A 21,925-nucleotide genomic window follows, 5' to 3' on the forward strand; every position below is an offset into this window, starting at 1 on the left:
CTCTATAAAAATAGGAGGGTTTGGAGGAGAAATAGAGCTGAGGAAAGATGACATTTGGACACATTGATTTTGGATGCCAAGGAGATATCTTAGGTGATGATCCAAGAGGCTATCAGTGAAGTTCTAGAGAGAAAGAGACTAGGACAAGAAAATAATTATATGTAAAGAGATGATAAATGAATCCATGGGAGCTGATGTGATCACTAGGAGGAAAAGTATTGGAGGAAAGAAGAAAGTTTAGGATTGTCTTACTTTAGAAGCTGTGATATGGATGATGGTATGATAGAGGAGAATGGAAAAAAAAAAAAGTAATCAGGTAGAGGGGGACCAGAAACGAATGATATCTTAAAAGATGATGGTGGGAAGGGAATAGTCAATAATGTCAGAAGCTGTGGAGGCACCTGGAACAATGACAACTGAGAAATGGCTATCATGCACAGCAATGAAAAGTTTGGTAATTAAAAGCAATTAAAATTGATAACTTTGGAGAAAACCATTTCACTTGAGCAGTGAAATTAGAAATCATTATGTATTGCTGAGACGTGAATATAAAAACTTTGTGAATGGCAGGTGGTATAGAGCCTTGTATTCCCATTTTTCTACTTATATTATTTTATTTATTTTAAAATTTTATTTTATTTTTTAACATTCATTAAAAAAAATTCAGTTCCAAATTCTCTCTCTTCCTCCAGCCTCTCCCTTATCCATTGAGAAGGCAAGTAATTTGATACCCATTCTTTTGTGGATTCATGTGAAACACAATTCTATATTAGCAATGTTGTAAAAAGAAATGAAGAAAAACAAAGTGAAATATATATATATACTTCACTCTCCACTCAGACTTCATCAGTCTTCTCTCTAGAGGTTTTTCTTCATGAGTCTTTTGGAATTGTCATGAATCATTATATTGATCAGAGTTGCTAAATCTTTCATAGTTGATTATTGTTATAACATTGCTATTACTGTACTCAATGTTCTTTTGATTCTGTTTATTTTACTTTGTATCAATTCATATCTCTTTCCAGGTTTTTCTGAAATCATCCCTTTCCTCATTTCTTTTAGCAGAATTCCATCACAATCATAAACCACAACTTATTTAGTCATTCCCCAATTGATGGGCATCTTCTCAATGTCCAAATCTTAGTACCACAAAAAAGAACTGGCATAAATATATATATATATATATATATATATATATATATATATATATATATATATATATATATATATATATATATATATATATATATATATATATATACATATATATATATATGTGTCCTTTTCCTTTTCTTTGATATCTTGGGGTATCCAGATAATAACTTTTAACTAATTATTTCTGCTAACTATGGAGTAGTTGGATTGAATCCAGGGCATTCTCAGATCCTGGAATGGGGTGATAAAGTAGGTGTTAAGTTTATTCTCTCCTTTTAATCAATATCATTCAGGTTCTCAGGTAGATACAATACTGGATAGATACTGCTTATAAGTTAGGCTTTGTTCAGGAAAGGGGTAGCAAAGATCGATATCTTTCATTGAGGTTATAGGGCTATGGGAAGAGGAGGAAATAGGATTTTATGTACCAAATAGATAAGGCCAAGCAGATGTAAACTGAAGTAATCTTATCCCCATTATAACTCATGGGAAGGGTGGAGGTGGTATAACGTCTCTAGATTACATGTAGTCCCTTGATCCCTTAATAGTTTAACTCTGGAAACCAGTTTCTTTTTTCAGTTCTTCCAAAAGACCTGGGCAGGGTGGAAAGGTCCTTGAGAGGTGAGAGAAAACAGGAGTATATGATTTCCCCCTCTCAGTGATAACAGGAAGCTCCTTCCTACTCTGCCCTTTGATTTTATCAGAAGTACCATTATTTATTGGTCCTTTAGCTTTGTCTCCATCCCATCCTCACATCTCCACACATAATTTTAATTTTGGGAAGGATACAGATGGGCTAGGGGTTGAGGCTCCACATCAACCTGTAGATTAAAAGTGGATTTGGAATTCCAAATACTATCCCTTCTTACCTCATTACCAAGGTATTCAACTCATCCTTCCATAAAGTAAAGATTGAAGATTTCCTATTGTTCAGTTTGGTTTAGCATGCAGGTTATTAGAGCTCATGAGAACAATGGAAATTTTCCTAGATTCCACAAGTTCTATTGTTTACCAGAAGTGTCCTACCTCTTCTTCCTTCACCATCATGGATATAGACTCGAAAACACTCTTCCAATGTCTGAAAAGCCAATTTGATATCCTCTAAATTTAGCATCTTTTGGGCTAAAGCAGAACTTGTTTGCTCTGCTTAGTTTACTGTTTTATTTACACATTTAGAGTGTTTTCAATCAACTTTTCCTCCAATAACGTTTTGTCTAAATAAACACGGCTATCAATTTATACTATGAAGCAGTGTAATCAGCAGGAAGGAAGAGGTTTGGATCACTCTGATAAACTCACTATAAAAATGATTCAACCTAATCAGTTTCATCAAAAATTACAGTTAATCAAATACAACTTTTTCTGGTTACCATGTAAATTCTCCATACCTTAGTTTTAATCTATTTTTAAGTCTTATTATACCTTATTTCTCTCCATGTAAGCTGGCTTTCTTGTTGTTTCTCATATAAGACCATCATCTCCTTTCTATAACTCATCCTATCCTATCCATACTGTTGATTCACCATGCAGAAGCTGCTTTCTTTCTGATTCTATCTTTTAGAATCCAGTTTCCTTCAGAACTTACTCAGGGTAAGATCACTTCAGTTTAACCATGGTTTCTAAATGAAGTTTGTCCTAGACCATTAACTGTCCTTCCCCATAATTACCCTGTATTTACTTTGAATATACTTATATATGCACAAGTTATCTTTTGCAATAGCATGCTAGCTTCCTGAGAGACGAGATAATTCTATTGTCTTTTATTTATCCTTAGGTGTCTAATAAATGTCTGTTTGACTTTTTGACTTGTTGGAATGTTTCACTGATTTTTCTTACTAACGTGTATAAAGATAAAATTTTGATCTCAGAGCAAGGACTCAGTGGAAACAAATATAAAATATGGTTTTATTCTTTCTCCTTTTCCTCTCAACTTAGTTATATAGATGAACAGGTGTTGATGTAGTAACAAAATGTTAATATCCTGTGAAACATTTAAGAAGTATGAATACCTCTTTCTGAATCAGAATGTGCAACATGTTTGGATAGGAAGAAGGTTTGATTATACCTGAGTACCTAAAAAGACCAAGTTGTTAGTTCTTAAGCAAGAATCTCACCCTTCATTGGAGGGTTTTTAAAAGAAATCCTACTTCCCTTTGGCTATGAAAACTATCAGTGAAGTTACTCAGAGTAGACAACTCATCCAGTATTTGGAGAGTCAATCTGGGAATTCAAAGTATAGAGATTGAAGAAATCACAGATATACATGGATACAGAAAGAAGCTTCAAGAAATGTCACGTGGCATCAGAGAACTGATTTCCAATTAACAACTGAGTGTTGGACTAAAGAAAGGACCAGATGAGGAAAAAAAGAACTTTTGCGGGGGGAGAGAGGGTTCTGTGTTTCTGGACTGGCAAGTTGTTTTGACCACATGAGTTCCCTACATGTATGTCTTATTACCATTGTATTCTAGGTTTATTACCACTCTTCCCATAAACATTATATTAGTGGTATGGTGCTAAGTTTATGAAGGGAAAAAATTAGCTACTATTCTTAGTATATGATCTTAGTTAATTTCTTTGCTAAGAGCTAATGTTGTCTATTAGGTTATTGTTAAGGGGGAAGCACACCAGAGGGGGTTTATTATTTATTTTAGTAAGAGGCATGTCCCATTGGATGCCTTCAGAACCTGGGTGAGGAACATTTGCTCTTTGGAGTAAAGATTCCAAAGAAAGAGTTCCTGGTGTATGAAAAGCTTCAGCATCAGCACTGTCTTCGCTCTACCACTATAAAGTAAAGCTTTCCCAAAGAGCAAGTGAGCTACTTGGGAAATGATGAGAGGCCACTGACAATAACAAGAAGAGTTAGTCAGGTCCTTAATCAGAAAATGATGACATGTATTTGTCCAAAAAAAGTGGATCTACTAGCAGATGGCCTGCACATTTTACCACAAGTCTGAAGTTGTAAGTGGGATGCACATGACTTGTGGTGGGGAAAAAATGCATTTTATTTGATTGTGGTGAAAGTCATTGTAATGTTTTCTTATCCTCAAAAATCATTGTGATATTTTGTTTCTTTTAAAGTGTAATTTTAAAAACAAAAGGTTTCTGTCAAGGTCTTCTGCAATTTCAAGCTTGGGCAACCTTTCAGAGTATTTTTTTTTCAGCACCAAACAGTATGGGAGAGAAGATGACATACATAATGCTAATCTCACACAGCTTGTCTGGTGACAGCTTAATTCAATTTGGTTCAACAAACATCTCTCATTTCACCACTTTAAAGCTCAGTTTCTTTAACTATAAAGTCAAGGATTTGGGCAACCCAGCTCTAACAATCTGTGATCTCTCATTTAGAAGATAACTCACAGAAGAGATCTTTGGACATTCCTGAAGGGCCCAATAATGGACTTCTCTCCTACAAGTCTAGAAGAAAGATAAATGGCTCCACGGTATTGTCTACATTTGAAAGAACCCCGTGACAGGCTTCACTTTGTGAAATCAGTGTCTTTAGGTTTCTGACGTCAAGTAAACACTATGAAAAGAATTTGCAGAGTAAATAAGCCCAATGGATAGGACCATAGATTTAGAGTTTGAAAGCACCTCAAAGGCCACATTGAGTTAAACTCTTTCATTCTACAAATAAGAAAACTAAAGAACAGAATGATAAATGACTTTCTAAGGGTCATATAACTAGATGCCTGTTGTTATGATTGGCTTTTGTTTTTGTGTGACTAATTTTTTATGAAGCCCTATTGTAAGAACATAATGTATCCACCAATGTACAGGTTGCACTTACTCTTGTAGTTCTTGTATCTACCTCAGACCATCAAAATATTGTACATAAAATAAATTTTAAAATGCCCTGGAGAAAGGGTAATTTCTAGATAATAGAAGCAGCCAGTTTAACATTTGTGTAAATGTGTTCTTGAGAGAAACTTTTGTCAATTATAAAGTGTCAGAGGTATTTATTATTGGGGGAAGAAGCACCTAATTTTCATCATAAGCTCAGAATATCATAGAAAGGATAGTTGAAAGGACTCTTGTAGGTCACCTGGTCCACAGGACTCATTTGATAGATGAGAAAACATACTGTTTTCTTTGGAAATATTACTTTAAACCTAGCAAACATCAGCCAAATAAACCAAAATTCATAAGATCAAAACAAATCTTTAACTTAAAATTTTTTCTATTTATTTTAATAATAGCTTTAACAAAAAGACAACAGGACAATTAAAAAAAACTTATTCACTTTCATGTCCCTTTTTAATCTTTTTCACTTCTGTGTATGTATATAAACATTTATATAATTCTGATTGTTTCTTCATTATGCATTATTTCAAATAAGTCTTTTCTTTTTCATATTCTTCATATTTTTCATTTTTTTCTTTTGAGCCAAGCTTGTGATTTTACTGGTACAGAGTATGTGACCAGAGAAGGAATATCCGATTACTGAGGCAGATTGACATTCTTTAATTTATAATGTGCCTCAGTGCCTTGGACGAGACTTGAACCCAGAGAAAGGGGCCTTAAACCCAGTTCATCCTGACTCCATTCTGCTCTTCCTAAGCTATGATGTCTTTTTTATTGTCATATTGTCATAGTTCAATAAGTATATCACAATCTGTTTAGTCATTCCCTAATTATTTGAGATAGGGATTGCTTTCCTTAAAAAAATATTCTATATACACTCACCATGATTTCTTCTACTTGTTTCAGGCATAAAACTCTTCATGAGAGAGAAGAGGCAAAGATGATAATATTGGGTCTATTGGAGTGATAAACTATGGATTACTTATTTTCATGTATATAATCTAATGAACTAACTCTTTACTTAGTTTCAGAGTGTTTTTTCTCAGCATCAAATTATAGTAGGGAAGAAACAAAGGCATATATACTCTCAGTCTTTTTGGGTGACTTCTTAATTTAAGTCAATTCACTTTTTAAATACTTATGATGTTCCTACACTGTGATAGGCACTAGGTTACCAAAAGAAGAAGAAGAAGAAAAAGAAAAGAAGGAAGAAGAAGAAGAAGAAGAAGAAGAAGAAGAAGAAGAAGAAGAAGAAGAAGAAGAAGAAGAAGAAGAAGAAGAAGAAGAAGAAAAAGAAGAAGAAGAAGAAAAAAAAGAAGAAGAAAAAGAAAAAGAAGAAGAAGAAAAAGAAGAAAAAGAAAAAGAAGAAGAAAAAGAAGAAGAAGAAGAAAGGAGGAAGAGGAGGAGGAGGAAGAAGAGGAGGAGGAGGAGGAGGGAAGAAAGGAAGGAATGAAGGAAAAGAAAGAAACTTTAAAAACATAAGTTTCATCAGACTACTAAGGGTACCCATGACATGCACTCATATATCTCAAATAGTGTATTATCTACATGGTAAAAGTAACATGTTTATTAGATAAGTGAATGTAAATTATATACAAAGTAGTGGCAGGGTATGGGCAGTTAGGTGGAACACCAGCCCTGGAGTTAGGAAGACCTGAATTCAAATCTGAAGCCAGATACTTAGTAGTTGTATGGGTCATTTAAGCCATTTGCCTCAGTTCTTCATCTGTAATATGGGAATATATTGGAGAAGGAAATGGCAAATCACTTTGCCAAGAAAACTGCATGGACTTGGAGTTGGACATGACTGAACAAAAACAGTTTGGGGATGGAAGTGGAGAAAGGGAAGAGATCACCCATCTCCCACATAGACTGAACCTTGAGGAGAGAGATAGATTTAAAGAAGTGAGGAAGGCTCATCCAAAGATTCAGAGGAGGAAATGGAATTTCGTGTATGGGAAGCAGGAAGTAGATCAGACTGGCTGGAACATGAAATGTTTGAGGGTGAGCAATATGAATCAGTCTAGAAAGATAGGCTAGATAATTAACTGAAGTTAGAAAAGATTGCATTTTATTTCTCTTTCTTGCCTGGAAACAAGCAGGGAAAGAACTTTTTGTTCTCCCCAAAAGACACATTGTTATGTCTTCTGGCCTGAACCTTTGATAGCTGCCAGAAGGGTAGATGGCATGCCAACAACTTTAGGTGAAATGAGGGTTTCATCTCTAATAGGATTCACATGGGAGATTTGTTGTCACACAATATGAACACTAATTCCATGGATGTATCATTTTTGTGTGTAAACGAATGTCTTGAAAAAATGCTTGACAAAGGAAGGAAGATGAAGAGGCGATTAGAGACTAGAATTACATCAGATCCAGATGAAAGTGATGGGATTCCTGTGTCACTTTTGAATTCATCTACCAAGTCTGTTTCTAATATCAGGGAACTATAGACAGAGAAAGCTACAGATAAAGTTCTGGAGGCTGACATTTCAAGGCAAATATGCCTTGAAACGAGGGCATTAATGCTTGGCCTTGATCATCAGAACAAAGTGGAAGCATTGGTTAAGTGCATCCTTTGTGTAGCTGGCTGACTGGTGAAGGGCCAAGACTATCTTGAGTCACATTGAGTCACTTCATCCATTCTCAGTATGATTCTACTGAACTTCTATAAAACATACCAAGAAGCAAAGCCTTGGTATAAAAGTTCTGAGAGTAGACAAGGTATATTAGATTGGAGATTAGTCTTAGATTAGGGAATACTGGCTGTAAGCACTGTCTTTACATGATGATTAACTGCTTGGTGTCTCAGAAAATTCTTTAGAGCAAGGGCCCTTAACTTGGGGGTCTGTGAACTTGTTTAAACATATTTTAAATGACTGTATTTCAATTCAATTGGTTTCTCATGTATTTTACCTTATGCAATTAAAAACATCATTCTGAGAAAGGATCCGTAAGTTTCATCAGACTAACAAAGGGGTCCATGATACACACACACAAAATTTCAGAATCTTGTGAAAACATAAACTGTAAATGAGTTGAATCTCTAATTATCAGAAGAGGTATTTATTTTCTTACTTTATATGTATGCTGCATACATTTTCATAAGTATTTGTAAATTCTCCTATTAGAATATAAGTTCCTTGTGAATCAGAATTGTTTCATTCTTTGTACTTATATTTCCAGCACCTAATTAGCAGCAATAATTATTTGATTGATTGATTGGGGGAAGGTAAGTTTCCACATCAGGGTTCCCTCATTAATGAAATCTCCAGTTCCTCCCCATCTTACACACATGTTCCACTCTCACATAAAAACATGAAACAAAACAAATTAATAGCATAAACAAGAAACTATTTGTCCTTGTCCCACTAAAACAATTTCTTTTGCTATGTACAAATTAAAGAAATAGCTGGGAGGGGATGAATCTCAGAGATAGGGATTTTGCCTTTCATTCTATTCAATTCAGCAGTCACTTATTTTTCTAAACTTATTTTTATTTTTTCCCACTAGACAGCATTTTACTTTTCCAATTACATGTATAGAAAGTTTTCAACATTCACTTTTATTTCATTTGAGTTCCAATTTTTCTCCCTCTTTCTTGCCCAGGATAGCAAGCACTCTGATATAAATTATACATGTACAATCCTAGGAAGCATATTTTCACAGTAATCATGTTGTGAAAGAAGAATCAGAACAAAAGAGAAAAACCATACAAAAGAAAAAACAACAACAAAAAGTGAAAATAGTATGCTTCAATCTGCATTCAGACTTTATAGTTCTCTTTCTGGTTATAGATAGTATTTTCCATTATGAGTACCCTGGAATTTCTTAGATCATTGCATACCTGAAAAGAGCTAAATCTCAACAGACACTTCTTCAAGACTTTTAGTTTTATATACAGGGCAGTGTTTTAGAATTTGGGGATGTAAAGTTAAGAGATAAAACACAAAGAAACTTGGCTTTTCCTCAATGTAGAATGAAAATTTATGGAAAAGAACATTTTTGTGCCAGCTTCGGGAATTCTGTTTCCCAGTATAGGTTACCATTCAATTTGTCAAGATTAATCAGATGTTTTTTCCTGATTCAATAGTTCTGAACTTTTTGAGCAGGACAACTCTTTTTTTTTTCACCTAAAATCACAGATATTCGTATTAATATCTATTAATTGAGATAATATGCAATGAAAAAAACTTCTTAGAATGCAATACTTTTTATTTAATATTTATTTTATTTTTTATTTTATTTTTCCTCAGTTACATGGAAAACAATCTTTAACATTTGTTTTTAAAATTTTAAGTTCCAGATTCTCTCTCTCTCTCTCTCTCTCTCTCTCTCTCTCTCTCTCTCTCTCTCTCTCTCTCTCTCTCTCTCTCTCTCTTTTCACCCTAGCATTGATTTTTCAGGTAGACACCAAGGAGGAAAATATTCAGAAATGAATGCGATACAAAACTAAAACCAAACAACAATTTCTTTAATTAAAAATTAAGTTGGTAATGAGAGAAAAGCAAAGATTTTATGAGATATGTTATTGTATAGAGTTTTGTATAAAAGTTATCCAGAAAGATCCTTAGAGAAGAACATATTTCACAGAACATATGCCATAGATACCTGTGAAGTTATGCAAAACATTTCCATAAAAGTCATGTTAGAAAAGGAAACCTAGATCACCCCCTTAACCCTCTGGCAAAAAAGTATGCTTCATTCAATCTAAATTCAAACATAATCAGTTTTCTCTCTGGGTATGGGTAACATCTTTCATCAAAAGTCCTTTAGAGTAGTCTTAGATCATTGTATTTCTGAGAAAAGCAAAGTGAATGTGATATGTTTTAATGAAATCATATTTTATTAATTACAGCTGCATCTACAAATCAGAAATTGCTTGGAAAATAGTAATACATGTATGTGCAAGATATGTTCATTCAGTCTATATAACATAGGTGTAAAACTTTTTGGAGCTAAAGATTTTAAAAATATTAGCTAGCATTTGTAGAGTGCTTTAAATTTGCAATTTGCTTTCATAACAACCCTGGGAAGTAGATGGTTTATTGTCCTTATTTTGTAGGAAAAGAAACTAAAACAGAGAGAAGTTGAAGTGACTTGTTCAGAATCACATAATTAGTAAATAAATATATGAGAATGGATTTGAATTTGTCTTCCTTTAGTTCACTGCTGTATCTATTGTACCACATAGTTGCCCAAAAATGGATAGTAATATTTGGTACACATAGGGATACTCAGAGCCTTCACAATGATATTTTGGTTTCCCAGAAATACATGTGCAGCATGTTATAACTTTGTTCTGATTGCCTTGATATAGGGGTTTTGTACCTTCTGCTATTGTGCCTAATAATGATCTAGGGGTCCTCTGATGTTTTCTGAGATTTTGCCTTGTATATATTCTTCTCTAAGGATCTTTCTGTATAACTTTTATACAAAGCCCTATACAATAATATACTTTATAAAACCTTCATTTTCCCCTTTTGTCACCAATTTATTTTTAATTGAAGAAATTATTACTTTTTGTTTTATATCACTTTCATTTCTGAATATTTTCCTTCAGTGTCTCCCCCAGAAAGTCATTTATTTTTAAAAGAAAAAAGAAACAAACAACAATCAGTTGACATATCAGTAAAGTCTAATAGCATAGGAAATGTTTCATATCTTTCTCTGCAAAGGGGACAAGCTCATCTATTATTATGTTTATTATCATCTTTTGAGACTTGGACTCTCCCTCTAGTTTAGACTTGAAGTATGGCTGCCATTCTTGACTAATCTCACTACTAACTGGCATGGGAACTTTTACGTATGACCCATGCTAGTTTGATCCTTCTTAGGCAGACTAATATATTCTCATTTCCCCAGTTCATTGGACTTAGCAACACTACCTAATTTAGCTTTAGACCCCAGCCTTTTCCAGTAGAACAAGTTTCAGGCAAGCTCCACTGTTCATGTTACCAGTTATTTTTAAAGATTAATACTTTCTTGAATATGGATAATCTATTCCTCAGGAGATACCTATTGTTACCCTGACAGGGTTTAGTAGACAAATTTTGTAAGTTGCTCTGAGCAGAGAAATTCATTCCTGGTAGACAGCCTTCTGGTGATTAATGACTAGGACCACAGGTGTAACAGTGAGGTGGACCTGTGGGTAGCACGTTGTTGCACTAACAGAATTCTTCCTCTATGGGAAAACTGCTTAAGACATAGCCACGAGCTCATTAATACATATTGAATGCCTTCATAATATAAATTTATGCTAACTTCTCTAGTTTTGGGGCTGCTGCAAAGCCGTTCTCCACTTCTATTCCCTCTCAACAACAAAGTTTATGAATTTGACAAGGAGCCTTTCTTAAGTTCTCCAGGCTGGTCCTTAAATGACAGATTATGTGTCTGTTGCCAGGCTCATATTTGAAGTCTTTCTACTTGGTAAAAAAAATTTAAAAATTTTAATTGGCATAGATTCAAGAACCCAGCATCACACCACACTACAATGAAGCACCAGAGTAGCACTGTAACAGAAAACCCTGAATTACTTTCTACTCTAGAATTTTCACATTGTAAATGTTTTGTCCTAACAAGGGGAGTATGTCTAGTCTCTTTTTTTTGTGGACTAGTACCTCAATTTATGTTTTTTTCTTTCAAAGGTTTTGCTTGCCAGTTTACTTCTAAAGCAAGTATTCTTAACCATTTTTTGTTTTTCTGTTTGTTTTGTCTCCAGGGCCCTTCTGGCAAGTTTCTGAAGCCTTTTCAGACTAATGTTTTTAAATGCAAAAAATTAAAATCTATAGAATTGTGAAGGGAAAAAATTCTATTAAAAGATCATTTTTTCTTAAAATTCATGAGCCCCAGGGTAAGAACCTATCTTTTAGTGGAATGTACATGTTAGTGTTGTGTTTGGATATCTGCTGGTACCATCATTACCAAGGCAAGCTGGACTTCAGCCCAAAGAATGCTAAATGTAGGAGGTTGATAACAAAGTAAATCAAGAAGCATACATTAGGTATCTACCATATACCAGGCACTGTGCCAAGTTCTGGGGATACAAAAGAAAGTTTGTGCTCTCAAAGAGTTCATAGTCCAATAAGGAGGCAATAGACAACCAACTATCTATAATCAAATAATCTTCAGGATTAACTGGAAATAATAAAAAATGTAGCACCAGAATTGAGGAGATGGGGCAATAAAAGTTAGAATTGTAGCTGGGAATCAGGGAAGTCAAGATGCAGAGGCAAATAGGGAGATATTCCAGTCATGAGGAATAGTCAATGAAAATGCACAGAGTCCAGGGATGAAATATCCTAGAGGAACATCAGGGAGGTCAGTGATATTGGATTGCAGAGGAACTGGAAGACTGTAAGGCATAAGAAAGCTGGAAAGGAGTGAGTACGTTATGAAGGGCTGTGAATGCCACACAGGATTTTATATTTGATATTAGAGATAAACCACAAACGTTATTGTATAGAGGAATGATACAGCTCATTTATACCAGGGAGACCAAATAGCCAACTATCTAGGTATGAGGTGATGAGAGCCTGCAGAAAAATTGATAATTGTCTTTAGTAGAATTTGTTTCCTTTATAATCCTATGGGTTTTTTTTTTTTTCGTTTAAAAACATTCCAACTCAGTTTGAATCTTTGTTTTTCACTTTATGTGTTAAAGATCAAAGAAAGGGATTAAGCATTTTATATGAAGAAGAGAGATTTTTTTTTTTTAATAATGAAAAGTAATCCCTATAAACTTCTCGTTTCTGTTGAGGGCATTATTCTGGTTACCTCCAAGTTGCTAGCCTTACAGCAATTATGGGCTCTTCCTTTTCTCTAGCCTCTCCCTTTCCCCTTTTCAAACAATTGCCACATTTTATCCATTCCTCATTTTTTACGTCTCTTCCTTCCTGTCAACTTAAGCTTCCACTGCCTTCATTTAGGTCCTTATCATCTCTTTCTCAGGCTAACCATAATGTCTTAATTGAACTCCTTGCCTCTGATCTCTCTTTTCTGAAATCTGTCTTCTATATAGCTAGCAAAATAATTTTCCTTGATCCCATATATGACCATGTCCTTCAAATCTTTACCAGTTTCTGTCTTCAATGAAGCTTTCTTTGGAGTTACAGGAATGGAGAAACAGATCAGAGAGACTGCCAGTACCAAGACAGGTGTCTGATTTCTCATTGTTTCTAAAAAATAATCCCCAAAACTGAGTCTGCTAGGGCAATTCCAACAGAATAAGGGATTTCAAAGTTAAAGCATAACCAGCAAATCATAGTTCAGTAAATTTAAGCAAGGAATAAAATAAAAGGGACTGTTTAAAGGATTTCCAATTCAGTCTGAACTAGTGAGATAGGGGGTGGGACAGAAGTGCTTAAGGCAAAGTGAATAGGAATTAGGGGTTCCCCTTCTTTCAGGTATTTTGAGAAAAAGACATCAATTTCCCCACTTTCCTATCTCTTTTTCCCTTTTTTTTCCCCATGGAAAGGAATTATCAAATAACCATACCACATATAAATCCCAAGAGTGAATCAAAATTTCTATACATAACAGACTAGTCCTAAAAATCCCTCAAACATTATAGTAGTAGTTACACAGTTTTAACAATTTCTATCCCAAATCTTAAACACACAGTAATAGATAGCCCAATCAGGTTCCCAAATTCCCCATATCAGTCCATCAGGGGCAAGGGATGAAGTCTCATTCAAAACTGCTTCAGGCTGGGCATGTAAGGAGACTCTCAGTCCATGCAGAAGATACATGTGGTGTGGCCTGGCGTGCTGACAATCAAAGCTGATCTAGGTCCCAGAAGTAATTCAATACCTGTAATTTGAGCAAAATCTAGAACAAAAACACAAATCTAACAATAAAGGTTAGAACAATCTGAGATGGAAAGACTGGTCCACAAGGACTGCTACAAGATGTAGGGAGCCCTCAGTAGATTGGTCAGCAGCTTCCTATGTGAAGAGATGCTTGTCTCATAGGCAAAAGGCTGTCAGCTATAGTCCCCGTAAAAAAGACAGCAGTTAGGTCTCACAGACCACTGTTAATTGTCCTCTCATTCGTTAGAAACTTTTAAAGAAATACTTGAATATCCAGACACAATATTCAGTAACAGACAGATGACCAGGCTAAATACTTATTTGCCCAAGTATTTAGGATATAATGATTACATATAACCAGATTGGAAACAGCAGGTATGACATAATTGAATTACATTAACAGTTTCTATTGATCATTGCTCTGATTATAGAAAATAGTCACAGGAGGAAAAATGCAAGGACATAACTATAACATAACATAAGCAGTTAATACTCAACCTTCAGCAGATCCAGGATAAAATAGTTTTAATTCATTTTTTACTCTAGTTAATTGTCCCACTAACTGTCAGAGGGTGGAGCTTTAAAACTCCCAAATAGCATTAACTATAAGCCCAAGAAATTTTACTTCCAATAACAAATCCCATTAACCAAAGTTTCAGATAAATCCTAAACAGGTAAACAATAAGAAATTTGTCCCAGTAAGTTCACATCTTTTACATCTAAGTAGATGTTTCGTAAGGGAACATTATACATATAATCCAGTTTGCTTTTAAAATTCCCAATACATAGACAAATATGCCAAATTACATGTTGTCCATAACAGAAACATTTTCAAAAGGATAAAGAAAATTTATTATTTTTAGAGGCTCTTTAAATGACCTCAGGATAACCCAATACAATCAATTAAAACTTAGATAGAATATCCTATACAGAATATTCTAATATCACATAAAAGAATCCAAGAGATTCTTAAAATATTAAACTTTTAGAAATAACCTACCAAATTATAGATCACATTTATGACCAAATTCCTTAACCAAGGAAACCATTATGTATCAAAAGAAACAAATATTCAGTAAATTAATTTAAATCACAGTTTGTTTCTCCAGATGGTTATAGCTGGTACACACTTAATGGGGGGGAAGGGAGGATTCTACCTGGCCATCCTTCCCCCCACTGCACCTCTATAGAGGCAGATGAGGGGAAGGCAAGCTAAACTGCACCCCTGGACAAAAGATATCAGTGGGGGTGAGTTTAGTCTTCACCTTTGAAGACAAAAGATCCAGTTTCTCCCTACCCCCATCCAACCTTTTTCCACATGCAAATTTTCCTTCTTGTCTTCTAAATCGCCTTCAAAACTATTAAAGTTCACAATACAATGGATAGCTAAATGATTCCATAAAACCCACATGTCCAATAGAGCTGGATTTAAAGCATAATTTATAATGTTAACAAATTACCCAAAGTGTAAAGGTAAGGTAACATACTTTACCTAATTAGAGGCATGTGACACCTTTCAAGCAAGTTAACAAAATTTCTCTTTAATAAGCCATTGGTCTTAAGATCTTTTACTCAAAGATAGCCAAATATAGCTTGCATAGGCAACAGTCAAATTATTTCCTACAATTTTAAAACCACTCGAATACTCAGAACAAATATGGCATGCAAAGGCAATAGTAAAATTATTTCCCACAATTTCAGAATCATCCTAAAATTCCTAATCAAATGTTTTCTCCCTGCTTGAGTTTCAATCAGATATGGTTTTTGCAACAGGTTAAAAAGTTTAAAATCAGAAGCAAATTTTATACTAAGCATGGCTGCAACATTGAAATAACCTATTCTTAATCATTGTCCTTATACCTTTAGCAGATCTCTTTAACAGACAGACAAGTCACACAGAACACAGAACACAAATCCCACAGACATAAGACTGCACAATTACAACATTGAGCAAAACATGTAACTCATATAACCAGATAGTGCCCAAAAAGGCGCTCAGAATCAGATCAGACCAGATGTGTCCTCGAAGACACTGAAACCAGAGGGGGTCATCCAGCATCCTGGAATGAAAACATTCTCAGAATTTAATGCCCATCGGTATTTTATTACTCTGAGAATCCAGATGCTAGCACAGACGACAGAACAGGTAAACAGATCAGATTATGTCCTAAGACATCCAGACTTATTCTCCTGTGTCCAAATGGAGGTGTCCACAGTCAGGCTTGGCTGTAGCTAAAACTGCTTTTTTCCCTGGAGACTCTGGAAAGAATCCCTCTCCAGGCCAAGAACCCCAATCTCCATCTGCCTTGAGGCCCAAGGCGGAGACCTGAAGGTCTTTAATCTCTAATCCTGCTCTCATTTTCTAATATCTCACTGGGGCCTCCAAAATGTAATGCTGGAGAAACTGAGGCAAGATAGAAATTATCAAACATTTTATTTGAAAGGGAGAGATTTACTGGGACCAAATGGATCCATGGTTTGGTCCCAGGGTTGAATGAGACTATCGTCTCCAAGAATCCAGCAACAATGTGAGTTCCCAGTCAAACACACACACACACACACACACACACACACACACACACACACACACATATATGTGGTTCAGCTACAGGGGTAGACCCAAGGCAGGGGCAGAGTCAGAGTGCTGAGAGTGGGAATATCATCATCATCATCAATGCGGTTCTGACAAGGTAGGGGGAGGCATTCTGATAAGTAGGGAAGGGTTGGGGTCATGATGTCTAAGATAGAAGGTCTTTCTCCTTATTTGGATCAACATGATTAGGAGGGAGGGGTGGTGTTTTAGAACAATTAGGAACTGAGGCAGAACAATTCAGGGAAATTGAGGCAGGACAATTTAGGGAAATTGAGTCAGGACAATAAAAGAGAACTGTGGCACAACATTAGGAGAACCCATTTTCCTCTAGTCCTTTATTATTGCAAAATCTGCTGTTATAAGTATTTTTATATTTATGGAATCTTTTTCCCTCTGTCATTTATTTCCTTGGACTGTACATCTAATAGTAATATCAAGGGGTCAGAAAATTTATGCAGTTGGGAACTTTTAAAGAATAATTCTAAATTGTTTTTTCAGGATAGCTCTACCAGTTGAATAGCTAACCAAGCAGATATTCACTGAAAAAGCTTTTCTAACTAATTTTTCTTCTCATTTCAGTTGTATTGATTTATTAACATAAAAGTTTTTCAATTTTATATAATCAAAATTATTTTTAAAAGTTTCTATGATCACTTCTATCTTTTGTTTAATCAAGACTACTGAATTGGATGATTAAAAGATCATTCATGACTTTGGAGAGAGAAGTTTCAGCAGAATGATAAGATTGGAAGAGGTTAAGAAAAGAATGAGTATATAGTATACAGTTAAAAAAAACTTAAAATGGTTTTAAGAACAGTTTTGAGTGAATAAGTCATTTTGACTATTATAAGTACTTCAAATAACAAAGGATACATGAAAGAAGACACCATCTGCATCCATAGAAAGAACTGGTAGAAATGATTTAGGGTTAAAATGATTTTTCACACTTAGACACACACACACACACACACACACACACACATAAGTATAATGGTAGTTATCTCTGAGGTGAGGAAGGAAAAAGAAATTTCCACAATTATTATGCATTTAAAAGGAATAGCAAATTGAACAGAGTAATAGTTTCATGTACAGTTATATTTTTTGTAATTATGTTATAAAAAAAGGAAGAGGGAGCTTTTTAACTAATATGAAACTTCAATGAAAATTCAAAGGAGTTTCAGGCACTGTGAAGAATAATGAAATGAAGTTGATCAGAAAAAAAAATGAGAGGAGAGAAAGAGAAAATACCTACTATAAATGGCCTTTTAAAAGGGTTTAGTACAAAGGACCCAAGAGAAATAGGATGATAGTTAGTAACGATGGAAGGATCAATTAATTTTTGGAGTAGATAAGGAAAATGTGGTCACATTTATAGGCAGTTGAAAATCAACTGGTAAAGATGGATTGATTGAAAATAAATGAAAGAGTAGGATTGACAGAAGGCATAATCTATATTAAAGACATTTTTTACTTGGAAAGCACTCTCCATAATCCTGAGTGGTAAGAAGATCTATACCATAGCTATGATAACAGCATCCTACTTTCAGCTATAATAACCATATAAATGGATGCTATTGTGAAATAGCGAAATTTTTGAAAAGAATTCTAGAGGAAGCCAGAAACAGGATCATAAAGCTTAGAAGATCATGATCCTATTATCTAGTCCGTTCTAGGACATCACTATACAGATGTCAGAAGAGGCAGTGATCCTGAGGTAATGAGATATGTAGTAGGGATTTCCTTTTCATTGTTGAGTGAGAAATCCAGGGATCCCCAAACTTTCTGCTGCTACTGCTTGCTGTTGCGCTGAGAGAAATGAACACCAGCCATCAAGCTATCCAGTTATAGGGTGAGAGGACTGAACACCTAAGATTTGCTACTATGTGAGATGGAAAGGGTCTTTATGGCTAGTTTCATAGTTTATTCTCTGAGTGATTAATTAGTTTATCTTTGTAAGGCTGAGACTTAAATAAACCACCTCCCAAATAACTTTGTGTCTCCCAACACAAAGAGTCCCGATACTTATGGAATGTGCTAGCACATAAATACTAGCTGCCAATACTACTTTCCTTTATTGGGGGGGGATGAGGGTAGAGTTTCAGTGTTATCATAATAAAGACCCCACTGCATAGGCTTATAGTAATAGCTAGCATTTAGAAAACTCGTTAAGGTTATTTTTGTTATCTCATTTGATTATCACAATACTTCTGTGAGTTTGGAATTATTATCATTTCCATTTTATAGGTGGAAAAACCAAGGCTGAGAAAAGATAAATGTGGGGCAGCTAAGTAACCAGTGGATAGAGCATCAGCTCTGAATTCAGGAGGACCCAAGTTCAAATCTGGTCTCAGATACTTAACACTTCCTAGCTGTGTGACCCTGGGCAAGTCACTTAACCCCTGCCTCAGGAAAAAAGAGAAAAAGTAAATACCTCCTCCAGGTCACATAGCTAGTAAGAATCTGAGACACATATCAAACTTAGGTCTTCCTAACTCCAAGTCTAAAACTGTCCATTGTACTACCCACCTGATTCCTTTCCCTTCCACATCCATCTACAGACTATGCTTTGATATTTCCAAGGATTTGATCTCATTACTTTGCATGCAGTACTCTAGTAACACTAAATGTAATCTATCCATGCCTTCATGTGAATTATACATACATATACCTATGTCTTTCTGTAGAGTACTATGAATTTGCCTCTGCTTATTTTAATGTTATTATACATGTTTCTGATTAATTTGGAAATCCTGTTCTTGGCTTTTAAGGCATCTTTTGAAATAAGACCTTTGAAAATAAGCTAGTCATTGAAGATTTAAATCACAATTGTTATTAGAAACTGAGTTAAAGTAGGAGAGGCTAGAGATGGGGCAGCAGATATGGTCAAAAGTATTTAATTTGAGTACATTTTTTTGATATTATTGTGGTGATCTTTTAGCTTTAGAAGAAAAATTAAAAGGTAAAGAATGCAAAAGCAGGGCAATTAGGAAAAATTGTTTGGTTTTTTTATGCCCTTTTTACCTTTTCTTTAATCTAGTAAGGTAATGGTGGTGGTGGTGAACTTGTAATTTCTTAGAAGTTGGATCTATTGGTTACATGTTTTAAACTTGAAAGAACCAGATTTGAAAAAAGATATTAACAGAAGGTTAATTTTAGACATTTTGTGGTTTCCAGGGAAACCATAGGGAAGCTCTGAATTTGACATGAAACTTCATTTGAATAAAGAGGCCAATGATTAGCTAACTATAGTGTTTAACCATTGGCTTTGACAGCAATAAGGTTCAGAGCTGAAAGAAGAATAAGAATGAACAGGAAATGAAACAACAAGAAAAGAACAGACAGAACTATGCTTTCATATTTCCAAATATCCATAAATCATCAAACAGCTTAGATAGATTGAATGTAATTTCTCTCTTCTCTACATTTTGGCTTAAAAAAGGATCTACTGGAATATAAAAGTGGTATTATATTTCTGTAGTTGCATGTAGTTATAGGTAGTCATGGGCAGATAGGTGGCAGAGTGGATAGAGTCCCAGGGCTGAAGTCAAAAAGACTCTTCTCTTAACTCTGTTTGCCTCTATTTTCTCATCTGTAAAATGAACTGGAGAAGAAAATGGCAAACCCCTCCAGTATCTTTGCCAAGAAAATCCCAAATGGGGTCACAAAGAGTTGGACGTGACTGAAATGACTGAATAACAACAAAAAGGATAGTCATAGTTTTGTCAATGAAAGTTGAATACTATCATCATGGAGGTAAATTCCTGCCAATAAACTTCAGTTGGTAGGAAAATAATGGATGTAGTTGCAAAGCACAAGCACAAGTCACTTTAAATTCTGATGAAAAAATATCCTGCTTACATACCACTTTCTGGTTATAAAGCATTTTGCATACATTTAATCCTCAAAATGACTCACTGAGATAGATAGTACAAGTATTTTTAGCTTCATGCTAGAGATGGGGAAACTGAGGATTTCTAAGATAGAATGGTGCAGTAGAGAGAATGATAGTCTTGGAATTAAGAAGCTCTAATTTTGAATCCATTAAGCTATTCACTAACTGCATGACCTTGGACATAAGCCTCAGTTTACCCATGTATCAAATGAAAAGTTTCGATCTAATGATTTCTAAAGCTCTTTATGACATTGTAGGTGTGATTCTATCAACTATGACTGACAGGAATATAAAATCAGTAAGTGATATAGGCAGCATGCTATTGTAGGTAGAATATAGGATTTAGAGTCAAGAAAGCATGAATTCAAATGTCATTCAGACCTTTACTATCTGGGTGACTGTGAATTCTCATTTTGCTTATGTGTAAAATGAGAGGGTTGATGATCTTCATAGCCTCTAAGGTTTCCTTCTAGTTCTAAATCTATTACTTCATGATATGAAAAATGAACTGAAATTTTCTTATGCCAAACTCAGTGCTTTTTCTACCACATAATCCTTTTCCTGACACAGAACCAAATTAAGGGCTCTTGAATTTGCTCCACAATGCATTTGTGCATTAGTCAGGAATGCACTGAAAGATGGTTTCTCTGTTTAGAAAACATGTACTTACCCCATCAACCACAAGATGGAGATCCTGCATTGTCAGTAAGAGAAAATGTTATCACTGAGTGCTAAGTTTTTATTTTTTTCCTTAGATCTGCTGGAAATAGATTAATGAGAAGGTTAGAGATAAAAACAATTACAAGCATTTTAAAGCTAGTAATGAATGAATGAATTGCCAAATAAAGTGCTGCAAGAAAGGATTGTATATATATATATATATATATTTATAGAGTATAAGTACTTTTTGCTTCCTTACTATCCTTATTCTGAGTTTCTTTCCTCTAAAATTCCTTCAATCAATCAACAAAAATAAATAAAAGAACTATGTTTCAGTTCCTGGGGATACATCAACAACCATGAAACCTTCCCTGTCCTCAAAAACCTTACATTCTATTGAAGGAAAAGGAGAACTGGATAAATGCAAAAATTTAAGGAGATAAATGCAAAGTGATTCTTCTCTACCACTTGGTATGAAAAGCTTCATGTAGGAAATAGCACCTAAATTGAGTTTTGAAAGAAACTAAGAATTCTAACAGGCAGAGAAGAAGATCAAGTATATTCTAGAAAGAGGAGACAGCCTTTCCAAAGGTGAAGAGACAGGAAACCGAATGCTATGTATGGACATTAGCAAGTAGTTTAGTTTGGGTGGTACACAGAGTATATGAAGGAAGGCAGAATGGCAAGAGCTTTCAATGTCAAACAGGGGAATGTACATTTTATCCTGCAGGCAATTGGGAGCTATTACATCTTTTTGAGCAAGAGAGTGACATGGTTAGACTTCTGCCTTGTATTAAATTATAATTATAATTGTGAAACACAGAAATGTGATTTGATAATAAAAATTGCATCTGCCAAGGTCATTAATTTGGCCAGTGAATGTTGCATATGTCATTCCTGTTGCAAAGCCCAAACTCTTTTGCCTTATTGGTGGAGATTGAGGGTCTACCCTACAAAAAAGGCAGGGCAGAGTTGGCAAGAGGCAAAAGCTTCAGTTCTCAATCACTC

At 34.9% G+C, this 21,925-nt stretch overlaps 1 long non-coding RNA gene across 1 annotated transcript in view; it reads left to right on the top strand.

Moving 5' to 3' along the window:
* Positions 1–21,925, top strand: part of LOC141559517 (uncharacterized) — a 169,491-nt gene that overhangs the window by 536 nt on the left and 147,030 nt on the right. The gene's annotated exons all lie outside the window — the stretch shown is intronic.

The sequence above is a fragment of the Sminthopsis crassicaudata genome, chromosome 3 (assembly GCF_048593235.1).
Source record: "Sminthopsis crassicaudata isolate SCR6 chromosome 3, ASM4859323v1, whole genome shotgun sequence".
Lineage (NCBI taxonomy): Eukaryota > Metazoa > Chordata > Mammalia > Dasyuromorphia > Dasyuridae > Sminthopsis > Sminthopsis crassicaudata.